This window comes from Tachypleus tridentatus, chromosome 13 (assembly GCF_004210375.1).
Source record: "Tachypleus tridentatus isolate NWPU-2018 chromosome 13, ASM421037v1, whole genome shotgun sequence".
NCBI lineage: Eukaryota > Metazoa > Arthropoda > Merostomata > Xiphosura > Limulidae > Tachypleus > Tachypleus tridentatus.
Genome location: NC_134837.1, coordinates 9748536 through 9773899, shown reverse-complemented (window position 1 = coordinate 9773899; position 25364 = coordinate 9748536). Strand labels below are relative to the sequence as shown.

At 31.3% G+C, this 25364-nt stretch overlaps 1 protein-coding gene and 3 non-coding genes across 4 annotated transcripts in view; all 4 read right to left on the bottom strand.

Annotated features, from left to right (window-relative positions):
• LOC143240532 (uncharacterized) overlaps positions 1 to 25364 on the bottom strand; it is a 154925-nt gene that overhangs the window by 66182 nt on the left and 63379 nt on the right. The window lies entirely within an intron of this gene.
• On the bottom strand, positions 6226 to 6297 carry TRNAM-CAU (transfer RNA methionine (anticodon CAU)). The gene has a single exon. It is a non-coding gene; the product is annotated as a tRNA-Met (tRNA).
• On the bottom strand, positions 8565 to 8636 carry TRNAM-CAU (transfer RNA methionine (anticodon CAU)). The gene has a single exon. It is a non-coding gene; the product is annotated as a tRNA-Met (tRNA).
• Positions 17924 to 17995, bottom strand: TRNAL-CAA (transfer RNA leucine (anticodon CAA)). Its single transcript has one exon. It is a non-coding gene; the product is annotated as a tRNA-Leu (tRNA).

Genomic DNA, 25364 nt, shown 5'->3' with positions numbered 1-25364 from the left:
TCCTGATGTTAGAATTTTGATATTTCCTAACTGATTTTGAAACGTGTTATTTTTTAACGGATCTGATAATTTTAACTCTCTTCTTCCATCTATTTAACCTTGGCTGATTTTGGATAAACTGGTTTAAATAGCTTCCTAGATTTCCAGATCTGATCTTATCCTTTATTTATTGTTCCAGTTTTATGTTAGAAAGATTCAGAGAATATGGAGGCTAAAAGAAATTTCGTCACTGATTTCTCGTATAATAAACATTCCTCTATTCCTTTGGCTTTGTGAATAAAACGTAATTAATTTTTGTGCAGATTGGTTCAAGCTTAAGGGATCTCTAACTTCGTGACGAATGTGAGAGTGAAAATAGATACGTATGGGACACTTCTCAAATAACAAGTTTTCAAAACGTTTCGTTTCCTTTTTTGAGACAATTCGACGATGTTATTGTTTACCAAGAAATAAAATCGGAGTGTGTACTATTGGGACATTAACGAAATGTCATTTGGAAACTTTGGACGTGTCTAAAAAAAGTCTTACAACTCTCGGTAAACGATACGATTATATATTTTTAACCGATTATGAATAATTTCATTTGCTCGTGTTGTTTTGTTGGTGGATGAAATGGCGAGTTTAAGTGGTTTAATGACAAAAAAAAGGTTTGATTATTCCCTTTAGATAGAACGTAATATATTTTGTAGACACTTGTCACATGAAAGGTCTCTAACTTTAGTAAGTTTGTAAATACGCAGTCAACAATATACGAAATTTGTGAAATTTTAATTAAACACTTAAGAGTGAAGTTATCGTGTAATGCAGGAGACGTCATAAGAACGACGTTTTCAAACTTCCTACTGAATTCGAAAATTGGTAATAAATTATTACATATTTTTTCTGTGAAAAATGATAATGTCAAAACTGAGGAAAGTGTTGCGATTCTATTTGTTTACTTTTTTTTTTCGCTTTTATTTACTTGTAAAACTACGTGAAATGTATAGAAATTGCCATATAATCCAGAGGAATGCCGTTTAACATAAAATAGCGCGTACTTCTATAATATATTTACAAAATGAACTTGTATTGTGGAATTTATTTTATTCGTAAATTCTGTACGTACACAGAAAAACAGAAAGTTAGTTAACGTAATTCACACATTTCCAACTTAGATTATTGAAACTAAACGATTCTACCGCATTCCTTATTTTCGTTGTTTATCACTATTTTCATCATAATATAATTTCAGATATTCTGATCTCTTCTAGTTTGTGGAAATGACATTTTAATAGCCTTTATTCTTACTCAGCTATAAGGCGAAAAACGTTCCTAGGTGAAACTAAACAGTTTATACATTTATCGTATAGCAGTACGTATAAGTTTTAATAAAAACCTCTTCGTTTCACCTTGTTTTCTTTATATTCTTCTAACTTTGAAATTTTACTAGCAACTCTCGATGGAGTAGAACAAAGGGTAATTATTTAGAAGCTTTATGTGAAACCGTAAGACGAGAGTTTATGGCTTTACACACGTGCCTTTCTTTGCAATATCTGGTGAAAGAAAAAACATTGTAGCAGAGCGTGGTTTCGATCCACGGACCTCTGGGTTATGGGGTCAGCACGCTCCCACTGCGCCACTCTGCTTCGTTTTTCCTACTTTTACTATAAAGGTTCATAAAACAAATACTTTATGCTGTAAAACATTTATTTTAATTCTCCCTTAACGACTACGTCTTTCAGATGTGTAAATTGTTTCATTCATAAATTTTGTGTCGTATCGAAATAACTTCAGAAATAATTATCGCTAACGGATATTTTCGTGCTCATCTACTCACATCGTTGTTTAATTTCCAGAAACGGTCAAAAGTGTTGACACAATAACGAAACGACAAAACTTTGGCTTTCCCATTATACGTCTATTTGAGCTACTTCAAGTCTTTTACACATCAATTCTTGTCATTAAACAGAAATTTACGATACTGTGATTTTTTAATATTCAACGATATGTATGTTACAAGCGATTTCGAAACTAACGGCAAACACACATTTCAAGGATATTTAATATTATGATATTATATTAATGTGTAAGAAATAGGGAAAAATTCTATACGGATATCTTGTTTCAATATGTCAAAAGTCATGCCAGGTCCGAAATTTATGAAATGTGATGCTTTCTTGAAAGTATTGATATATCGTCGATTAAAAGTTTAGAAGTAAAACAAAGTGGAATAAAAGCAAAGAATGAAGATTTGTTTTTCAAATAATACGACAATAAAGTAGATAACGGAAAGAGCGACAGATGAAACGTAAGGAAAAGAACATCAAGTTCACGATTTATAAACCTTCGTCGATAGCCTTTTCGATATTTTTTAAATTTGATTTTGAAACGCAGTTATTTTTTAACGAACGATATAGCTAACTATTCTTCTTTCATATTTGAAATGCAACTAGGATGTTTTGGAGCAACTAATATATATTTTCCTTTATTTTTTTATCTTTGATTTCTATTCTTACTTGTTCTTTCCAAAACTGTTATACTGAAAGATTCAGAAGAAAACAGTGAAAAGGTACGTAAAATTTCGTCCCTTTTTCTCGTATAATAACATATTCCTCTATTCCTTTGGCTTTGTGAATAAAACGTAATTAATTTTTTGTGCAGATTGGTTCAAGCTTAAGGGATCTCTAACTTCGTGACGAATGTGAGAGTGAAAATAGATACGTATGGGACACTTCTCAAATAACAAGTTTTCAAAACGTTTCGTTTCCTTTTTGAGACAATTCGACGATGTTATTGTTTACCAAGAAATAAAATCGGAGTGTGTACTATTGGGACATTAACGAAATGTCATTTGGAAACTTTGGACGTGTCTAAAAAAAGTCTTACAACTCTCGGTAAACGTACGATTATATATTTTTAACCGATTATGAATAATTTCATTTGCTCGTGTTGTTTTGTTGGTGGATGAAATGGCGAGTTTAAGTGGTTTAATGACAAAAAAGGTTTTGATTATTCCCTTTTGATGAACGTAATGTATTTTGTAGACACTTGTCACATGAAAGGTCTCTAATTTTTTAGTAAGTTTGTAAATACACAGTCAACAATATACGAAATTTGTGAAATTTTTAATTAAACACTTAAGAGTGAAGTTATCGTGTAATGCAGGAGACGTCATAAAGAACGACGTTTTCAAACTTCCTACTGAATTCGAAAAATTGGTAATAAATTATTACATATTTTTTCTGTGAAAATGATAATGTCGTACTGAGGAAAGTGTTGCGATTCTATTTGTTTACTTTTAAGTTTTTCGCTTTATTTACTTGTAAAACTACGTGAAATGTATAGAAATTGCCATATAATCCAGAGGAATGCCGTTTAACATAAAAATAGCGTTACTTCTATAATATATTTACAAGTGAACTTGTATTGTGAATTTATTTTATTCGTAAATTCTGTACGTACACAGAGAAAAACAGAAAGTTAGTTAACGTAATTCACACATTTCCAACTTAGATTATTGAAACTAAACGATTCTACCGCATTCCTTATTTTCGTTGTTTATCACTATTTTCATCATAATATAATTTCAATATTCTGATTCTTCTAGTTTGTGGAAATGACATTTTAATAGCCTTTATTCTTACTCAGCTATAAGGCGAAAAACGTTTCTAGGTGAAACTAAACAGTTTATACATTTATCGTATAGCAGTACGTATAAGTTTTAATAAAACCTCTTCGTTTCACCTTGTTTTCTTTATATTTCTTCTAACTTTGAAATTTTACTAGCAACTCTCGATGGAGTAGAACAAAGGGTAATTATTTAGAAGCTTTATGTGAAACCGTAAGACGAGAGTTTATGGCTTTACACACGTGCCTTTCTTTTGCAATATCTAGTGAAAAGAAAAACATTGTAGCAGAGCGTGGTTTCGATCCACGGACCTCTGGGTTATGGGCCCAGCACGCTCCCACTGCGCCACTCTGCTTCGTTTTCCTACTTTTACTATAAAGGTTCATAAAACAAATACTTTATGCTGTAAAACATTTATTTTAATTCTCCTTAACGACTACGTCTTTCAGATGTGTAAATTGTTTCATTCATAAATTTTGTGTCGTATCGAAATAACTTCAGAAATAATTATCGCTAACGGGATATTTTCGTGCTCATCTACTCACATCGTTGTTTAATTTCCTAGAAACGGTCAAAGTGTTGACACAATAACGAAACGACAAAACTTTGGCTTTCCCATTATACGTCTATTTGAGCTACTTCAAGTCTTTTACACATCCAATTCTTGTCATTAAACGAAATTTACGATACTGTGATTTTTAATATTCAACGATATGTATGTTACAAGCGATTTCGAAACTAACGGCAAACACACATTTCAAGGATATTTAATATTATGATATTATATTAATGTGTAAGAAATAGGGAAAAAAATTCTATACGGATATCTTGTTTCAATATGTCAAAAGTCATGCCAGGTCCGAAATTTATGAAATGTGATGCTTTCTTGAAAGTATTGATATATCGTCGATTAAAAGTTTAGAAGTAAAACAAAGTGGAATAAAAGCAAAGAATGAAGATTTGTTTTCAAATAATACGACAATAAAGTAGATAACGGAAAGAGCGACAGATGAAACGTAAGGAAAAGAACATCAAGTTCACGATTTATAAACCTTCGTCGATAGCCTTTTCGATATTTTTAAATTTGATTTTGAAACGCAGTTATTTTTTTAACGAACGATATAGCTAACTATTCTTCTTTCATATTTGAAATGCAACTAGGATGTTTTGGAGCAACTAACATATATTTTCCTTTATTTTTTATCTTTGATTTCTATTCTTACTTGTTCTTACCAAAGATGTTATACAGAAAGATTCAGAAGAAAACAGTGAAAAGGTTCGGGAAATTTCGTCACGATTTCTCGTATAATAACACATTCCTCTATTCCTTTGGCTTTGTGAATAAAACGTAATTAATTTTTGTGCAGATTGGTTCAAGCTTAAGGGATCTCTAACTTCGTGACGAATGTGAGAGTGAAAATAGATACGTATGGGACACTTCTCAAATAACAAGTTTTCAAAACGTTTCGTTTCCTTTTTGAGACAATTCGACGATGTTATTGTTTACCAAGAAATAAAAATCGGAGTGTGTACTATTGGGACATTAACGAAATGTCATTTGGAAACTTTGGACGTGTCTAAAAAAAGTCTTACAACTCTCGGTAAACGTACGATTATATATTTTTAACCGATTATGAATAATTTCATTTGCTCGTGTTGTTTTGTTGGTGGATGAAATGGCGAGTTTAAGTGGTTTAATGACAAAAAAGGTTTTGATTATTCCCTTTTGATGAACGTAATGTATTTTGTAGACACTTGTCACATGAAAGGTCTCTAACTTTTAGTAAGTTTGTAAATACGCAGTCAACAATATACGAAATTTGTGAAATTTTTAATTAAACACTTAAGAGTGAAGTTATCGTGTAATGCAGGAGACGTCATAAAGAACGACGTTTTCAAACTTCCTACTGAATTCGAAAAATTGGTAATAAATTATTACATATTTTTTCTGTGAAAAATGATAATGTCGTACTGAGGAAAGTGTTGCGATTCTATTTGTTTACTTTTTAAGTTTTTCGCTTTTATTTACTTGTAAAACTACGTGAAATGTATAGAAATTGCCATATAATCCAGAGGAATGCCGTTTAACATAAAAATAGCGTTACTTCTATAATATATTTACAAGTGAACTTGTATTGTGAATTTATTTTATTCGTAAATTTTGTACGTACACAGAGAAAAACAGAAAGTTAGTTAACGTAATTCACACATTTCCAACTTAGATTATTGAAACTAAACGATTCTACCGCATTCCTTATTTTCGTTGTTTATCACTATTTTCATCATAATATAATTTCGAATATTCTGATTCTTCTATTTTGTGGAAATGACATTTTAATAGCCTTTATTCTTACTCAGCTATAAGGCGAAAAACGTTCCTAGGTGAAACTAAACAGTTTATACATTTATCGTATAGCAGTACGTATAAGTTTTAATAAAACCTCTTCGTTTCACCTTGTTTTCTTTATATTTCTTCTAACTTTGAAATTTTACTAGCAACTCTCGATGGAGTAGAACAAAGGGTAATTATTTAGAAGCTTTATGTGAAACCGCAAGACGAGAGTTTATGGTTTACACACGTGCCTTTCTTTGCAATATCTAGTGAAAGAAAAACATTGTAGCAGAGCGTGGTTTCGATCCACGGACCTCTGGGTTATGGGCCCAGCACGCTCCCACTGCGCCACTCTGCTTCGTTTTCCTACTTTTACTATAAAGGTTCATAAAACAAATACTTTATGCTGTAAAACATTTATTTTAATTCTCCTTAACGACTACGTCTTTCGAATGTGTAAATTGTTTCATTCATAAATTTTGTGTCGTATCGAAATAACTTCAGAAATAATTATCGCTAACGGGATATTTTCGTGCTCATCTACTCACATCGTTGTTTAATTTCCTAGAAACGGTCAAAGTGTTGACACAATAACGAAACGACAAAACTTTGGCTTTCCCATTATACGTCTATTTGAGCTACTTCAAGTCTTTTACACATCCAATTCTTGTCATTAAACGAAATTTACGATACTGTGATTTTTTAATATTCAACGATATGTATGTTACAAGCGATTTCGAAACTAACGGCAAACACACATTTCAAGGATATTTAATATTATGATATTATATTAATGTGTAAGAAATAGGGAAAAAATTCTATACGGATATCTTGTTTCAATATGTCAAAAGTCATGCCAGGTCCGAAATTTATGAAATGTGATGCTTTCTTGAAAGTATTGATATATCGTCGATTAAAAGTTTAGAAGTAAAACAAAGTGGAATAAAAGCAAAGAATGAAGATTTGTTTTTCAAATAATACGACAATAAAGTAGATAACGGAAAGAGCGACAGATGAAACGTAAGGAAAAGAACATCAAGTTCACGATTTATAAACCTTCGTCGATAGCCTTTTCGATATTTTTAAATTTGATTTTGAAACGCAGTTATTTTTTAACGAACGATATAGCTAACTATTCTTCTTTCATATTTGAAATGCAACTAGGATGTTTTGGAGCAACTAACATATATTTTCCTTTATTTTTTATCTTTGATTTCTATTCTTACTTGTTCTTACCAAAGATGTTATACAGAAAGATTGAGAAGAAAACAGTGAAAAGGTTCGGGAAATTTCGTCACGATTTCTCGTATAATAACACATTCCTCTATTCCTTTGGCTTTGTGAATAAAACGTAATTAATTTTTGTGCAGATTGGTTCAAGCTTAAGGGATCTCTAACTTCGTGACGAATGTGAGAGTGAAAATAGATACGTATGGGACACTTCTCAAATAACAAGTTTTCAAAACGTTTCGTTTCCTTTTTGAGACAATTCGACGATGTTATTGTTTACCAAGAAATAAAAATCGGGTGTGTACTATTGGGACATTAACGAAATGTCATTTGGAAACTTTGGACGTGTCTAAAAAAAAGTCTTACAACTCTCGGTAAACGTACGATTATATATTTTAACCGATTATGAATAATTTCATTTGCTCGTGTTGTTTTGTTGGTGGATGAAATGGCGAGTTTAAGTGGTTTAATGACAAAAAAGGTTTTGATTATTCCCTTTTGATGAACGTAATGTATTTTGTAGACACTTGTCACATGAAAGGTCTCTAATTTTTAGTAAGTTTGTAAATACACAGTCAACAATATACGATATTTGTGAAATTTTTAATTAAACACTTAAGAGTGAAGTTATCGTGTAATGCAGGAGACGTCATAAAGAACGACGTTTTCAAACTTCCTACTGAATTCGAAAAATTGGTAATAAATTATTACATATTTTTTCTGTGAAAAATGATAATGTCGTACTGAGGAAAGTGTTGCGATTCTATTTGTTTACTTTTTAAGTTTTTCGCTTTTATTTACTTGTAAAACTACGTGAAATGTATAGAAATTGCCATATAATCCAGAGGAATGCCGTTTAACATAAAAATAGCGTTACTTCTATAATATATTTACAAGTGAACTTGTATTGTGAATTTATTTTATTCGTAAATTTTGTACGTACACAGAGAAAAACAGAAAGTTAGTTAACGTAATTCACACATTTCCAACTTAGATTATTGAAACTAAACGATTCTACCGCATTCCTTATTTTCGTTGTTTATCACTATTTTCATCATAATATAATTTCGAATATTCTGATTCTTCTATTTTGTGGAAATGACATTTTAATAGCCATTTATTCTTACTCAGCTATAAGGCGAAAAACGTTCCTAGGTGAAACTAAACAGTTTATACATTTATCGTATAGCAGTACGTATAAGTTTTAATAAAAAACCTCTTCGTTTCACCTTGTTTTCTTTATATTTCTTCTAACTTTGAAATTTTACTAGCAACTCTCGATGGAGTAGAACAAAGGGTAATTATTTAGAAGCTTTATGTGAAACCGTAAGACGAGAGTTTATGGCTTTACACACGTGCCTTTCTTTGCAATATCTAGTGAAAAGAAAAACATTGTAGCAGAGCGTGGTTTCGATCCACGGACCTCTGGGTTATGGGCCCAGCACGCTCCCACTGCGCCACTCTGCTTCGTTTTCCTACTTTTACTATAAAGGTTCATAAAACAAATACTTTATGCTGTAAAACATTTATTTTAGTTCCCCTTAACGACTACGTCTTTCGAATGTGTAAATTGTTTCATTCATAAATTTTGTGTCGTATCGAAATAACTTCAGAAATAATTATCGCTAACGGGATATTTTCGTGCTCATCTACTCACATCGTTGTTTAATTTCCTAGAAACGGTCAAAGTGTTGACACAATAACGAAACGACAAAACTTTGGCTTTCCCATTATACGTCTATTAGAGCTACTTCAAGTCTTTTACACGTCCAATTCTTGTCATTAAACGAAATTTACGATACTGTGATTTTTAATATTCAACGATATGTATGTTACAAGCGATTTCGAAACTAACGGCAAACACACATTTCAAGGATATTTAATATTGTGATATTATATTAATGTGTAAGAAATAGGGAAAAAATTCTATACGGATATCTTGTTTCAATATGTCAAAAGTCATGCCAGGTCCGAAATTTATGAAATGTGATGCTTTCTTGAAAGTATTGATATATCGTCGATTAAAAGTTTAGAAGTAAAACAAAGTGGAATAAAAGCAAAGAATGAAGATTTGTTTTTCAAATAATACGACAATAAAGTAGATAACGGAAAGAGCGACAGATGAAACGTAAGGAAAAGAACATCAAGTTCACGATTTATAAACCTTCGTCGATAGCCTTTTCGATATTTTTAAATTTGATTTTGAAACGCAGTTATTTTTTAACGAACGATATAGCTAACTATTCTTCTTTCATATTTGAAATGCAACTAGGATGTTTTGGAGCAACTAACATATATTTTCCTTTATTTTTTATCTTTGATTTCTATTCTTACTTGTTCTTACCAAAGATGTTATACAGAAAGATTCAGAAGAAAACAGTGAAAAGGTTCGGGAAATTTCGTCACGATTTCTCGTATAATAACACATTCCTCTATTCCTTTGGCTTTGTGAATAAAACGTAATTAATTTTTGTGCAGATTGGTTCAAGCTTAAGGGATCTCTAACTTCGTGACGAATGTGAGAGTGAAAATAGATACGTATGGGACACTTCTCAAATAACAAGTTTTCAAAACGTTTCGTTTCCTTTTTTGAGACAATTCGACGATGTTATTGTTTACCAAGAAATAAAAATCGGAGTGTGTACTATTGGGACATTAACGAAATGTCATTTGGAAACTTTGGACGTGTCTAAAAAAAAAGTCTTACAACTCTCGGTAAACGTACGATTATATATTTTTAACCGATTATGAATAATTTCATTTGCTCGTGTTGTTTTGTTGGTGGATGAAATGGCGAGTTTAAGTGGTTTAATGACAAAAAAGGTTTTGATTATTCCCTTTTGATGAACGTAATGTATTTTGTAGACACTTGTCACATGAAAGGTCTCTAATTTTTAGTAAGTTTGTAAATACACAGTCAACAATATACGATATTTGTGAAATTTTTAATTAAACACTTAAGAGTGAAGTTATCGTGTAATGCAGGAGACGTCATAAAGAACGACGTTTTCAAACTTCCTACTGAATTCGAAAATTGGTAATAAATTATTACATATTTTTTCTGTGAAAAATGATAATGTCGTACTGAGGAAAGTGTTGCGATTCTATTTGTTTACCTTTTGGGTTTTTCGCTTTTATTTACTTGTAAAACTACGTTAAATGTATAGAAGTTGCCATATAATCCAGAGGAATGCCGTTTAACATAAAAATAGCGTTACTTCTATAATATATTTACAAGTGAACTTGTATTGTGAATTTATTTTATTCGTAAATTCTGTACGTACACAGAGAAAAACATAGAAAGTTAGTTAACGTAATTCACACATTTCCAACTTAGATTATTGAAACTAAACGATTCTACCGCATTCCTTACTTTCGTTGTTTATCACTATTTTCATCATAATATAATTTCGAATATTCTGATTCTTCTATTTTGTGGAAATGACATTTTAATAGCCTTTATTCTTACTCAGCTATAAGGCGAAAAACGTTCCTAGGTGAAACTAAACAGTTTATACATTTATCGTATAGCAGTACGTATAAGTTTTAATAGAAACCTCTTCGTTTCACCTTGTTTTCTTTATATTTCTTCTAACTTTGAAATTTTACTAGCAACTCTCGATGGAGTTGAACAAAGGGTAATTATTTAGAAGCTTTATGTGAAACCGCAAGACGAGAGTTTATGGCTTTACACACGTGCCTTTCTTTGCGATATCTAGTGAAAAGAAAAACATTGTAGCAGAGCGTGGTTTCGATCCACGGACCTCTGGGTTATGGGCCCAGCACGCTCCCACTGCGCCACTCTGCTTCGTTTTCCTACTTTTACTATAAAGGTTCATAAAACAAATACTTTATGCTGTAAAACATTTATTTTAATTCTCCTTAACGACTACGTCTTTCGAATGTGTAAATTGTTTCATTCATAAATTTTGTGTCGTATCGAAATAACTTCAGAAATAATTATCGCTAACGGGATATTTTCGTGCTCATCTACTCACATCGTTGTTTAATTTCCTAGAAACGGTCAAAGTGTTGACACAATAACGAAACGACAAAACTTTGGCTTTCCCATTATACGTCTATTAGAGCTACTTCAAGTCTTTTACACGTCCAATTCTTGTCATTAAACGAAATTTACGATACTGTGATTTTTAATATTCAACGATATGTATGTTACAAGCGATTTCGAAACTAACAGCAAACACACATTTCAAGGATATTTAATATTATGATATTATATTAATGTGTAAGAAATAGGGAAAAAATTCTATACGGATATCTTGTTTCAATATGTCAAAAGTCATGCCAGGTCCGAAATTTATGAAATGTGATGCTTTCTTGAAAGTATTGATATATCGTCGATTAAAAGTTTAGAAGTAAAACAAAGTGGAATAAAAGCAAAGAATGAAGATTTGTTTTTCAAATAATACGACAATAAAGTAGATAACGGAAAGAGCGACAGATGAAACGTAAGGAAAAGAACATCAAGTTCACGATTTATAAACCTTCGTCGATAGCCTTTTCGATATTTTTAAATTTGATTTTGAAACGCAGTTATTTTTTAACGAACGATATAGCTAACTATTCTTCTTTCATATTTGAAATGCAACTAGGATGTTTTGGAGCAACTAACATATATTTTCCTTTATTTTTTATCTTTGATTTCTATTCTTACTTGTTCTTACCAAAGATGTTATACAGAAAGATTGAGAAGAAAACAGTGAAAAGGTTCGGGAAATTTCGTCACGATTTCTCGTATAATAACACATTCCTCTATTCCTTTGGCTTTGTGAATAAAACGTAATTAATTTTTGTGCAGATTGGTTCAAGCTTAAGGGATCTCTAACTTCGTGACGAATGTGAGAGTGAAAATAGATACGTATGGGACACTTCTCAAATAACAAGTTTTCAAAACGTTTCGTTTCCTTTTTGAGACAATTCGACGATGTTATTGTTTACCAAGAAATAAAAATCGGAGTGTGTACTATTGGGACATTAACGAAATGTCATTTGGAAACTTTGGACGTGTCTAAAAAAAGTCTTACAACTCTCGGTAAACGTACGATTATATATTTTAACCGATTATGAATAATTTCATTTGCTCGTGTTGTTTTGTTGGTGGATGAAATGGTGAGTTTAAGTGGTTTAATGACAAAAAAGGTTTTGATTATTCCCTTTTGATGAACGTAATGTATTTTGTAGACACTTGTCACATGAAAGGTCTCTAATTTTAGTAAGTTTGTAAATACACAGTCAACAATATACGATATTTGTGAAATTTTTAATTAAACACTTAAGAGTGAAGTTATCGTGTAATGCAGGAGACGTCATAAAGAACGACGTTTTCAAACTTCCTACTGAATTCGAAAAATTGGTAATAAATTATTACATATTTTTTCTGTGAAAAATGATAATGTCGTACTGAGGAAAGTGTTGCGATTCTATTTGTTTACCTTTTGGGTTTTTCGCTTTTATTTACTTGTAAAACTACGTTAAATGTATAGAAATTGCCATATAATCCAGAGGAATGCCGTTTAACATAAAAATAGCGTTACTTCTATAATATATTTACAAGTGAACTTGTATTGTGAATTTATTTTATTCGTAAATTCTGTACGTACACAGAGAAAAACATAGAAAGTTAGTTAACGTAATTCACACATTTCCAACTTAGATTATTGAAACTAAACGATTCTACCGCATTCCTTACTTTCGTTGTTTATCACTATTTTCATCATAATATAATTTCGAATATTCTGATTCTTCTATTTTGTGGAAATGACATTTTAATAGCCTTTATTCTTACTCAGCTATAAGGCGAAAAACGTTCCTAGGTGAAACTAAACAGTTTATACATTTATCGTATAGCAGTACGTATAAGTTTTAATAAAAACCTCTTCGTTTCACCTTGTTTTCTTTATATTTCTTCTAACTTTGAAATTTTACTAGCAACTCTCGATGGAGTAGAACAAAGGGTAATTATTTAGAAGCTTTATGTGAAACCGCAAGACAAAAGTTTATGGCTTTACACACGTGTCTTTCTTTGCGATATCTAGTTAAAAGAAAAACATTGTAGCAGAGCGTGGTTTCGATCCACGGACCTCTGGGTTATGGGCCCAGCACGCTCCCACTGCGCCACTCTGCTTCGTTTTCCTACTTTTACTATAAAGGTTCATAAAACAAATACTTTATGCTGTAAAACATTTATTTTAATTCTCCTTAACGACTACGTCTTTCGAATGTGTAAATATTTTCATTTATAAATTTTGTGTCGTATCGAAATAACTTCAGAAATAATTATCGCTAACGGGATATTTTCGTGCTCATCTACTCACATCGTTGTTTAATTTCCTAGAAACGGTCAAAAGTGTTGACACAATAACGAAACGACAAAACTTTGGCTTTCCCATTATACGTCTATTTGAGCTACTTCAAGTCTTTTACACATCCAATTCTTGTCATTAAACGAAATTTACGATACTGTGATTTTTTAATATTCAACGATATGTATGTTACAAGCGATTTCGAAACTAACAGCAAACACACATTTCAAGGATATTTAATATTATGATATTATATTAATGTGTAAGAAATAGGGAAAAAATTCTATACGGATATCTTGTTTCAATATGTCAAAAGTCATGCCAGGTCCGAAATTTATGAAATGTGATGCTTTCTTGAAAGTATTGATATATCGTCGATTAAAAGTTTAGAAGTAAAACAAAGTGGAATAAAAGCAAAGAATGAAGATTTGTTTTTCAAATAATACGACAATAAAGTAGATAACGGAAAGAGCGACAGATGAAACGTAAGGAAAAGAACATCAAGTTCACGATTTATAAACCTTCGTCGATAGCCTTTTCGATATTTTTAAATTTGATTTTGAAACGCAGTTATTTTTTAACGAACGATATAGCTAACTATTCTTCTTTCATATTTGAAATGCAACTAGGATGTTTTGGAGCAACTAACATATATTTTCCTTTATTTTTTATCTTTGATTTCTATTCTTACTTGTTCTTACCAAAGATGTTATACAGAAAGATTGAGAAGAAAACAGTGAAAAGGTTCGGGAAATTTCGTCACGATTTCTCGTATAATAACACATTCCTCTATTCCTTTGGCTTTGTGAATAAAACGTAATTAATTTTTGTGCAGATTGGTTCAAGCTTAAGGGATCTCTAACTTCGTGACGAATGTGAGAGTGAAAATAGATACGTATGGGACACTTCTCAAATAACAAGTTTTCAAAACGTTTCGTTTCCTTTTTGAGACAATTCGACGATGTTATTGTTTACCAAGAAATAAAAATCGGAGTGTGTACTATTGGGACATTAACGAAATGTCATTTGGAAACTTTGGACGTGTCTAAAAAAAGTCTTACAACTCTCGGTAAACGTACGATTATATATATTTTAACCGATTATGAATAATTTCATTTGCTCGTGTTGTTTTGTTGGTGGATGAAATGGCGAGTTTAAGTGGTTTAATGACAAAAAAGGTTTTGATTATTCCATTTTGATGAACGTAATATATTTTGTAGACACTTGTCACATGAAAGGTCTCTAATTTTTAGTAAGTTTGTAAATACACAGTCAACAATATACGATATTTGTGAAATTTTTAATTAAACACTTAAGAGTGAAGTTATCGTGTAATGCAGGAGACGTCATAAAGAACGACGTTTTCAAACTTCCTACTGAATTCGAAAAATTGGTAATAAATTATTACATATTTTTTCTGTGAAAAATGATAATGTCGTACTGAGGAAAGTGTTGCGATTCTATTTGTTTACCTTTTGGGGGTTTTCGCTTTTATTTACTTGTAAAACTACGTTAAATGTATAGAAGTTGCCATATAATCCAGAAAAATGCCGTTTAACCTAAAAATAGCGTTACTTCTATAATATATTTACAAGTGAACTTGTATTGTGAATTTATTTTATTCGTAAATTCTGTACGTACACAGAGAAAAACATAGAAAGTTAGTTAACGTAATTCACACATTCCCAACTTAGATTATTGAAACTAAACGATTCTACCGCATTCCTTACTTTCGTTGTTTATCACTATTTTCATCATAATATAATTTCGAATATTCTGATTCTTCTATTTTGTGTAAATGACATTTTAATAGCCTTTATTCTTACTCAGCTATAAGGCGAAAAACGTTCCTAGGTGAAACTAAACAGTTTATACATTTATCGTATAGCAGTACGTATAAGTTTTAATAAAAAACCTCTTCGTTTCACCTTGTTTTCTTTATATTTCTTCTAACTTTGAAATTTTACTAGCAACTCTCGATGGAGTGGAACAAAGGGTAATTATTAAGAAGCTTTATGTGAAACCGCAAGACGAGAGTTTATGGCTTTACACACGTGTTTTTCTTTGCGATATCTAGTGAAAAGAAAAACATTGTAGCAGAGCGTGGTTTCGATCCACGGACCTCTGGGTTATGGGACCAGCACGCTCCCACTGCGCCACTCTGCTTCGTTTTCCTACTTTTACTATAAAGGTTCATAAAACAAATACTTTATGCTGTAAAACATTTATTTTAATTCTCCTTAACGACTACGTCTTTCGAATGTGTAAATATTTTCATTTATAAATTTTGTGTCGTATCGAAATAACTTCAGAAATAATTATCGCTAACGGGATATTTTCGTGCTCATCTACTCACATCGTTGTTTAATTTCCTAGAAACGGTCAAAAGTGTTGACACAATAACGAAACGACAAAACTTTGGCTTTCCCATTATACGTCTATTTGAGCTACTTCAAGTCTTTTACACATCCAATTCTTGTCATTAAACGAAATTTACGATACTGTGATTTTTTAATATTCAACGATATGTATGTTACAAGCGATTTCGAAACTAACGGCAAACACACATTTCAAGGATATTTAATATTATGATATTATATTAATGTGTAAGAAATAGGGAAAAAATTCTATACGGATATCTTGTTTCAATATGTCAAAAGTCATGCCAGGTCCGAAATTTATGAAATGTGATGCTTTCTTGAAAGTATTGATATATCGTCGATTAAAAGTTTAGAAGTAAAACAAAGTGGAATAAAAGCAAAGAATGAAGATTTGTTTTTCAAATAATACGACAATAAAGTAGATAACGGAAAGAGCGACAGATGAAACGTAAGGAAAAGAACATCAAGTTCACGATTTATAAACCTTCGTCGATAGCCTTTTCGATATTTTTAAATTTGATTTTGAAACGCAGTTATTTTTTAACGAACGATATAGCTAACTATTCTTCTTTCATATTTGAAATGCAACTAGGATGTTTTGGAGCAACTAACATATATTTTCCTTTATTTTTTATCTTTGATTTCTATTCTTACTTGTTCTTACCAAAGATGTTATACAGAAAGATTCAGAAGAAAACAGTGAAAAGGTACGGGAAATTTCGTCACGATTTCTCGTATAATAACACATTCCTCTATTCCTTTGGCTTTGTGAATAAAACGTAATTAATTTTTTGTGCAGATTGGTTCAAGCTTAAGGGATCTCTAACTTCGTGACGAATGTGAGAGTGAAAATAGATACGTATGGGACACTTCTCAAATAACAAGTTTTCAAAACGTTTCGTTTCCTTTTTGAGACAATTCGACGATGTTATTGTTTACCAAGAAATAAAAATCGGGTGTGTACTATTGGGACATTAACGAAATGTCATTTGGAAACTTTGGACGTGTCTAAAAAAAGTCTTACAACTCTCGGTAAACGTACGATTATATATTTTTAACCGATTATGAATAATTTCATTTGCTCGTGTTGTTTTGTTGGTGGATGAAATGGCGAGTTTAAGTGGTTTAATGACAAAAAAGGTTTTGATTATTCCCTTTTGATGAACGTAATGTATTTTGTAGACACTTGTCACATGAAAGGTCTCTAATTTTAGTAAGTTTGTAAATACACAGTCAACAATATACGATATTTGTGAAATTTTTAATTAAACACTTAAGAGTGAAGTTATCGTGTAATGCAGGAGACGTCATAAAGAACGACGTTTTCAAACTTCCTACTGAATTCGAAAAATTGGTAATAAATTATTACATATTTTTTCTGTGAAAAATGATAATGTCGTACTGAGGAAAGTGTTGCGATTCTATTTGTTTACCTTTTGGGTTTTCGCTTTTATTTACTTGTAAAACTACGTTAAATGTATAGAAATTGCCATATAATCCAGAGGAATGCCGTTTAACATAAAAATAGCGTTACTTCTATAATATATTTACAAGTGAACTTGTATTGTGAATTTATTTTATTCGTAAATTCTGTACGTACACAGAGAAAACATAGAAAGTTAGTTAACGTAATTCACACATTTCCAACTTAGATTATTGAAACTAAACGATTCTACCGCATTCCTTACTTTCGTTGTTTATCACTATTTTCATCATAATATAATTTCGAATATTCTGATTCTTCTATTTTGTGGAAATGACATTTTAATAGCCTTTATTCTTACTCAGCTATAAGGCGAAAAACGTTCCTAGGTGAAACTAAACAGTTTATACATTTATCGTATAGCAGTACGTATAAGTTTTAATAAAACCTCTTCGTTTCACCTTGTTTTCTTTATATTTCTTCTAACTTTGAAATTTTACTAGCAACTCTCGATGGAGTAGAACAAAGGGTAATTATTTAGAAGCTTTATGTGAAACCGTAAGACGAGAGTTTATGGCTTTACACACGTGCCTTTCTTTGCGATATCTAGTGAAAAGAAAAACATTGTAGCAGAGCGTGGTTTCGATCCACGGACCTCTGGGTTTTGGGCCCAGCACGCTCCCACTGCGCCACTCTGCTTCGTTTTCCTAGTTTTACTATAAAGGTTCATAAAACAAATACTTTATGCTGTAAAACATTTATTTTAATTCTCCTTAACGACTACGTCTTTCGAATGTGTAAATTGTTTCATTCATAAATTTTGTGTCGTATCGAAATAACTTCAGAAATAATTATCGCTAACGGGATATTTTCGTGCTCATCTACTCACATCGTTGTTTAATTTCCTAGAAACGGTCAAAAGTGTTGACACAATAACGAAACGACAAAACTTTGGCTTTCCCATTATACGTCTATTTGAGCTACTTCAAGTCTTTTACACATCCAATTCTTGTCATTAAACGAAATTTACGATACTGTGATTTTTTAATATTCAACGATATGTATGTTACAAGCGATTTCGAAACTAACGGCAAACACACATTTCAAGGATATTTAATATTATGATATTATATTAATGTGTAAGAAATAGGGAAAAATTCTATACGGATATCTTGTTTCAATATGTCAAAAGTCATGCCAGGTCCGAAATTTATGAAATGTGATGCTTTCTTGAAAGTATTGATATATCGTCGATTAAAAGTTTAGAAGTAAAACAAAGTGGAATAAAAGCAAAGAATGAAGATTTGTTTTTCAAATAATACGACAATAAAGTAGATAACGGAAAGAGCGACAGATGAAACGTAAGGAAAAGAACATCAAGTTCACGATTTATAAACCTTCGTCGATAGCCTTTTCGATATTTTTAAATTTGATTTTGAAACGCAGTTATTTTTTAACGAACGATATAGCTAACTATTCTTCTTTCATATTTGAAATGCAACTAGGATGTTTTGGAGCAACTAACATATATTTTCCTTTATTTTTTATCTTTGATTTCTATTCTTACTTGTTCTTACCAAAGATGTTATACAGAAAGATTCAGAAGAAAACAGTGAAAAGGTACGGGAAATTTCGTCACGATTTCTCGTATAATAACACATTCCTCTATTCCTTTGGCTTTGTGAATAAAACGTAATTAATTTTTGTGCAGATTGGTTCAAGCTTAAGGGATCTCTAACTTCGTGACGAATGTGAGAGTGAAAATAGATACGTATGGGACACTTCTCAAATAACAAGTTTTCAAAACGTTTCGTTTCCTTTTTTGAGACAATTCGACGATGTTATTGTTTACCAAGAAATAAAAATCGGAGTGTGTACTATTGGGACATTAACGAAATGTCATTTGGAAACTTTGGACGTGTCTAAAAAAAAGTCTTACAACTCTCGGTAAACGTACGATTATATATTTTTAACCGATTATGAATAATTTCATTTGCTCGTGTTGTTTTGTTGGTGGATGAAATGGCGAGTTTAAGTGGTTTAATGACAAAAAAGGTTTTGATTATTCCCTTTTGATGAACGTAATGTATTTTGTAGACACTTGTCACATGAAAGGTCTCTAATTTTAGTAAGTTTGTAAATACACAGTCAACAATATACGATATTTGTGAAATTTTAATTAAACACTTAAGAGTGAAGTTATCGTGTAATGCAGGAGACGTCATAAAGAACGACGTTTTCAAACTTCCTACTGAATTCGAAAAATTGGTAATAAATTATTACATATTTTTCTGTGAAAAATGATAATGTCGTACTGAGGAAAGTGTTGCGATTCTATTTGTTTACTTTTAAGTTTTCGCTTTTATTTACTTGTAAAACTACGTTAAATGTATAGAAATTGCCATATAATCCAGAGGAATGCCGTTTAACATAAAAATAGCGTTACTTCTATAATATATTTACAAGTGAACTTGTATTGTGAATTTATTTTATTCGTAAATTCTGTACGTACACAGAGAAAACATAGAAAGTTAGTTAACGTAATTCACACATTTCCAACTTAGATTATTGAAACTAAACGATTCTACCGCATTCCTTACTTTCGTTGTTTATCACTATTTTCATCATAATATAATTTCGAATATTCTGATTCTTCTAGTTTGTGGAAATGACATTTTAATAGCCTTTATTCTTACTCAGCTATAAGGCGAAAAACGTTCCTAGGTGAAACTAAACAGTTTATACATTTATCGTATAGCAGTACGTATAAGTTTTAATAAAAAACCTCTTCGTTTCACCTTGTTTTCTTTATATTTCTTCTAACTTTGAAATTTTACTAGCAACTCTCGATGGAGTAGAACAAAGGGTAATTATTTAGAAGCTTTATGTGAAACCGTAAGACGAGAGTTTATGGCTTTACACACGTGCCTTTCTTTGCAATATCTAGTGAAAAGAAAAACATTGTAGCAGAGCGTGGTTTCGATCCACGGACCTCTGGGTTATGGGCCCAGCACGCTCCCACTGCGCCACTCTGCTTCGTTTTCCTACTTTTACTATAAAGGTTCATAAAACAAATACTTTATGCTGTAAAACATTTATTTTAATTCTCCTTAACGACTACGTCTTTCGAATGTGTAAATTGTTTCATTCATAAATTTTGTGTCGTATCGAAATAACTTCAGAAATAATTATCGCTAACGGGATATTTTCGTGCTCATCTACTCACATCGTTGTTTAATTTCCTAGAAACGGTCAAAAGTGTTGACACAATAACGAAACGACAAAACTTTGGCTTTCCCATTATACGTCTATTTGAGCTACTTCAAGTCTTTTACACATCCAATTCTTGTCATTAAACGAAATTTACGATACTGTGATTTTTTAATATTCAACGATATGTATGTTACAAGCGATTTCGAAACTAACGGCAAACACACATTTCAAGGATATTTAATATTATGATATTATATTAATGTGTAAGAAATAGGGAAAAAATTCTATACGGATATCTTGTTTCAATATGTCAAAAGTCATGCCAGGTCCGAAATTTATGAAATGTGATGCTTTCTTGAAAGTATTGATATATCGTCGATTAAAAGTTTAGAAGTAAAACAAAGTGGAATAAAAGCAAAGAATGAAGATTTGTTTTTCAAATAATACGACAATAAAGTAGATAACGGAAAGAGCGACAGATGAAACGTAAGGAAAAGAACATCAAGTTCACGATTTATAAACCTTCGTCGATAGCCTTTTCGATATTTTTAAATTTGATTTTGAAACGCAGTTATTTTTTAACGAACGATATAGCTAACTATTCTTCTTTCATATTTGAAATGCAACTAGGATGTTTTGGAGCAACTAACATATATTTTCCTTTATTTTTTATCTTTGATTTCTATTCTTACTTGTTCTTACCAAAGATGTTATACAGAAAGATTCAGAAGAAAACAGTGAAAAGGTACGGGAAATTTCGTCACGATTTCTCGTATAATAACACATTCCTCTATTCCTTTGGCTTTGTGAATAAAACGTAATTAATTTTTGTGCAGATTGGTTCAAGCTTAAGGGATCTCTAACTTCGTGACGAATGTGAGAGTGAAAATAGATACGTATGGGACACTTCTCAAATAACAAGTTTTCAAAACGTTTCGTTTCCTTTTTTGAGACAATTCGACGATGTTATTGTTTACCAAGAAATAAAAATCGGAGTGTGTACTATTGGGACATTAACGAAATGTCATTTGGAAACTTTGGACGTGTCTAAAAAAAAGTCTTACAACTCTCGGTAAACGTACGATTATATATTTTTAACCGATTATGAATAATTTCATTTGCTCGTGTTGTTTTGTTGGTGGATGAAATGGCGAGTTTAAGTGGTTTAATGACAAAAAAGGTTTTGATTATTCCCTTTTGATGAACGTAATGTATTTTGTAGACACTTGTCACATGAAAGGTCTCTAATTTTAGTAAGTTTGTAAATACGCAGTCAACAATATACGATATTTGTGAAATTTTTAATTAAACACTTAAGAGTGAAGTTATCGTGTAATGCAGGAGACGTCATAAAGAACGACGTTTTCAAACTTCCTACTGAATTCGAAAAATTGGTAATAAATTATTACATATTTTTTCTGTGAAAAATGATAATGTCGTACTGAGGAAAGTGTTGCGATTCTATTTGTTTACATTTTAAGTTTTCGCTTTTATTTACTTGTAAAACTACGTGAAATGTATAGAAATTGCCATATAATCCAGAGGAATGCCGTTTAACATAAAAATAGCGTTACTTCTATAATATATTTACAAGTGAACTTGTATTGTGAATTTATTTTATTCGTAAATTCTGTACGTACACAGAGAAAACATAGAAAGTTAGTTAACGTAATTCACACATTTCCAACTTAGATTATTGAAACTAAACGATTCTACCGCATTCCTTACTTTCGTTGTTTATCACTATTTTCATCATAATATAATTTCGAATATTCTGATTCTTCTAGTTTGTGGAAATGACATTTTAATAGCCTTTATTCTTACTCAGCTATAAGGCGAAAAACGTTCCTAGGTGAAACTAAACAGTTTATACATTTATCGTATAGCAGTACGTATAAGTTTTAATAAAAAACCTCTTCGTTTCACCTTGTTTTCTTTATATTTCTTCTAACTTTGAAATTTTACTAGCAACTCTCGATGGAGTAGAACAAAGGGTAATTATTTAGAAGCTTTATGTGAAACCGTAAGACGAGAGTTTATGGCTTTACACACGTGCCTTTCTTTGCAATATCTAGTGAAAAGAAAAACATTGTAGCAGAGCGTGGTTTCGATCCACGGACCTCTGGGTTATGGGCCCAGCACGCTCCCACTGCGCCACTCTGCTTCGTTTTCCTACTTTTACTATAAAGGTTCATAAAACAAATACTTTATGCTGTAAAACATTTATTTTAATTCTCCTTAACGACTACGTCTTTCGAATGTGTAAATTGTTTCATTCATAAATTTTGTGTCGTATCGAAATAACTTCAGAAATAATTATCGCTAACGGGATATTTTCGTGCTCATCTACTCACATCGTTGTTTAATTTCCTAGAAACGGTCAAAAGTGTTGACACAATAACGAAACGACAAAACTTTGGCTTTCCCATTATACGTCTATTTGAGCTACTTCAAGTCTTTTACACATCCAATTCTTGTCATTAAACGAAATTTACGATACTGTGATTTTTTAATATTCAACGATATGTATGTTACAAGCGATTTCGAAACTAACGGCAAACACACATTTCAAGGATATTTAATATTATGATATTATATTAATGTGTAAGAAATAGGGAAAAAATTCTATACGGATATCTTGTTTCAATATGTCAAAAGTCATGCCAGGTCCGAAATTTATGAAATGTGATGCTTTCTTGAAAGTATTGATATGTCGTCGATTAAAAGTTTAGAAGTAAAACAAAGTGGAATAAAAGCAAAGAATGAAGATTTGTTTTTTCAAATAATACGACAATAAAGTAGATAACGGAAAGAGCGACAGATGAAACGTAAGGAAAAGAACATCAAGTTCACGATTTATAAACCTTCGTCGATAGCCTTTTCGATATTTTTAAATTTGATTTTGAAACGCAGTTATTTTTTAACGAACGATATAGCTAACTATTCTTCTTTCATATTTGAAATGCAACTAGGATGTTTTGGAGCAACTAACATATATTTTCCTTTATTTTTTATCTTTGATTTCTATTCTTACTTGTTCTTACCAAAGATGTTATACAGAAAGATTCAGAAGAAAACAGTGAAAAGGTACGGGAAATTTCGTCACGATTTCTCGTATAATAACACGTTCCTCTATTCCTTTGGCTTTGTGAATAAAACGTAATTAATTTTTGTGCAGATTGGTTCAAGCTTAAGGGATCTCTAACTTCGTGACGAATGTGAGAGTGAAAATAGATACGTATGGGACACTTCTCAAATAACAAGTTTTCAAAACGTTTCGTTTCCTTTTTTGAGACAATTCGACGATGTTATTGTTTACCAAGAAATAAAAATCGGAGTGTGTACTATTGGGACATTAACGAAATGTCATTTGGAAACTTTGGACGTGTCTAAAAAAAAGTCTTACAACTCTCGGTAAACGTACGATTATATATTTTTAACCGATTATGAATAATTTCATTTGCTCGTGTTGTTTTGTTGGTGGATGAAATGGCGAGTTTAAGTGGTTTAATGACAAAAAAGGTTTTGATTATTCCCTTTAGATGAACGTAATGTATTTTGTAGACACTTGTCACATGAAAGGTCTCTAACTTTTAGTAAGTTTGTAAATACGCAGTCAACAATATACGATATTTGTGAAATTTTCAATTAAACACTTAAGAGTGAAGTTATCGTGTAATGCAGGAGACGTCATAAAGAACGACGTTTTCAAACTTCCTACTGAATTCGAAAAATTGGTAATAAATTATTACATATTTTTTCTGTGAAAAATGATAATGTCGTACTGAGGAAAGTGTTGCGATTCTATTTGTTTACTTTTAAGTTTTCGCTTTTATTTACTTGTAAAACTACGTGAAATGTATAGAAATTGCCATATAATCCAGAGGAATGCCGTTTAACATAAAAATAGCGTTACTTCTATAATATATTTACAAGTGAACTTGTATTGTGAATTTATTTTATTCGTAAATTCTGTACGTACACAGAGAAAACATAGAAAGTTAGTTAACGTAATTCACACATTTCCAACTTAGATTATTGAAACTAAACGATTCTACCGCATTCCTTACTTTCGTTGTTTATCACTATTTTCATCATAATATAATTTCGAATATTCTGATTCTTCTAGTTTGTGGAAATGACATTTTAATAGCCTTTATTCTTACTCAGCTATAAGGCGAAAAACGTTCCTAGGTGAAACTAAACAGTTTATACATTTATCGTATAGCAGTACGTATAAGTTTTAATAAAAAACCTCTTCGTTTCACCTTGTTTTCTTTATATTTCTTCTAACTTTGAAATTTTACTAGCAACTCTCGATGGAGTAGAACAAAGGGTAATTATTTAGAAGCTTTATGTGAAACCGTAAGACGAGAGTTTATGGCTTTACACACGTGCCTTTCTTTGCAATATCTAGTGAAAAGAAAAACATTGTAGCAGAGCGTGGTTTCGATCCACGGACCTCTGGGTTATGGGCCCAGCACGCTCCCACTGCGCCACTCTGCTTCGTTTTCCTACTTTTACTATAAAGGTTCATAAAACAAATACTTTATGCTGTAAAACATTTATTTTAATTCTCCTTAACGACTACGTCTTTCGAATGTGTAAATTGTTTCATTCATAAATTTTGTGTCGTATCGAAATAACTTCAGAAATAATTATCGCTAACGGGATATTTTCGTGCTCATCTACTCACATCGTTGTTTAATTTCCTAGAAACGGTCAAAAGTGTTGACACAATAACGAAACGACAAAACTTTGGCTTTCCCATTATACGTCTATTTGAGCTACTTCAAGTCTTTTACACATCCAATTCTTGTCATTAAACGAAATTTACGATACTGTGATTTTTTAA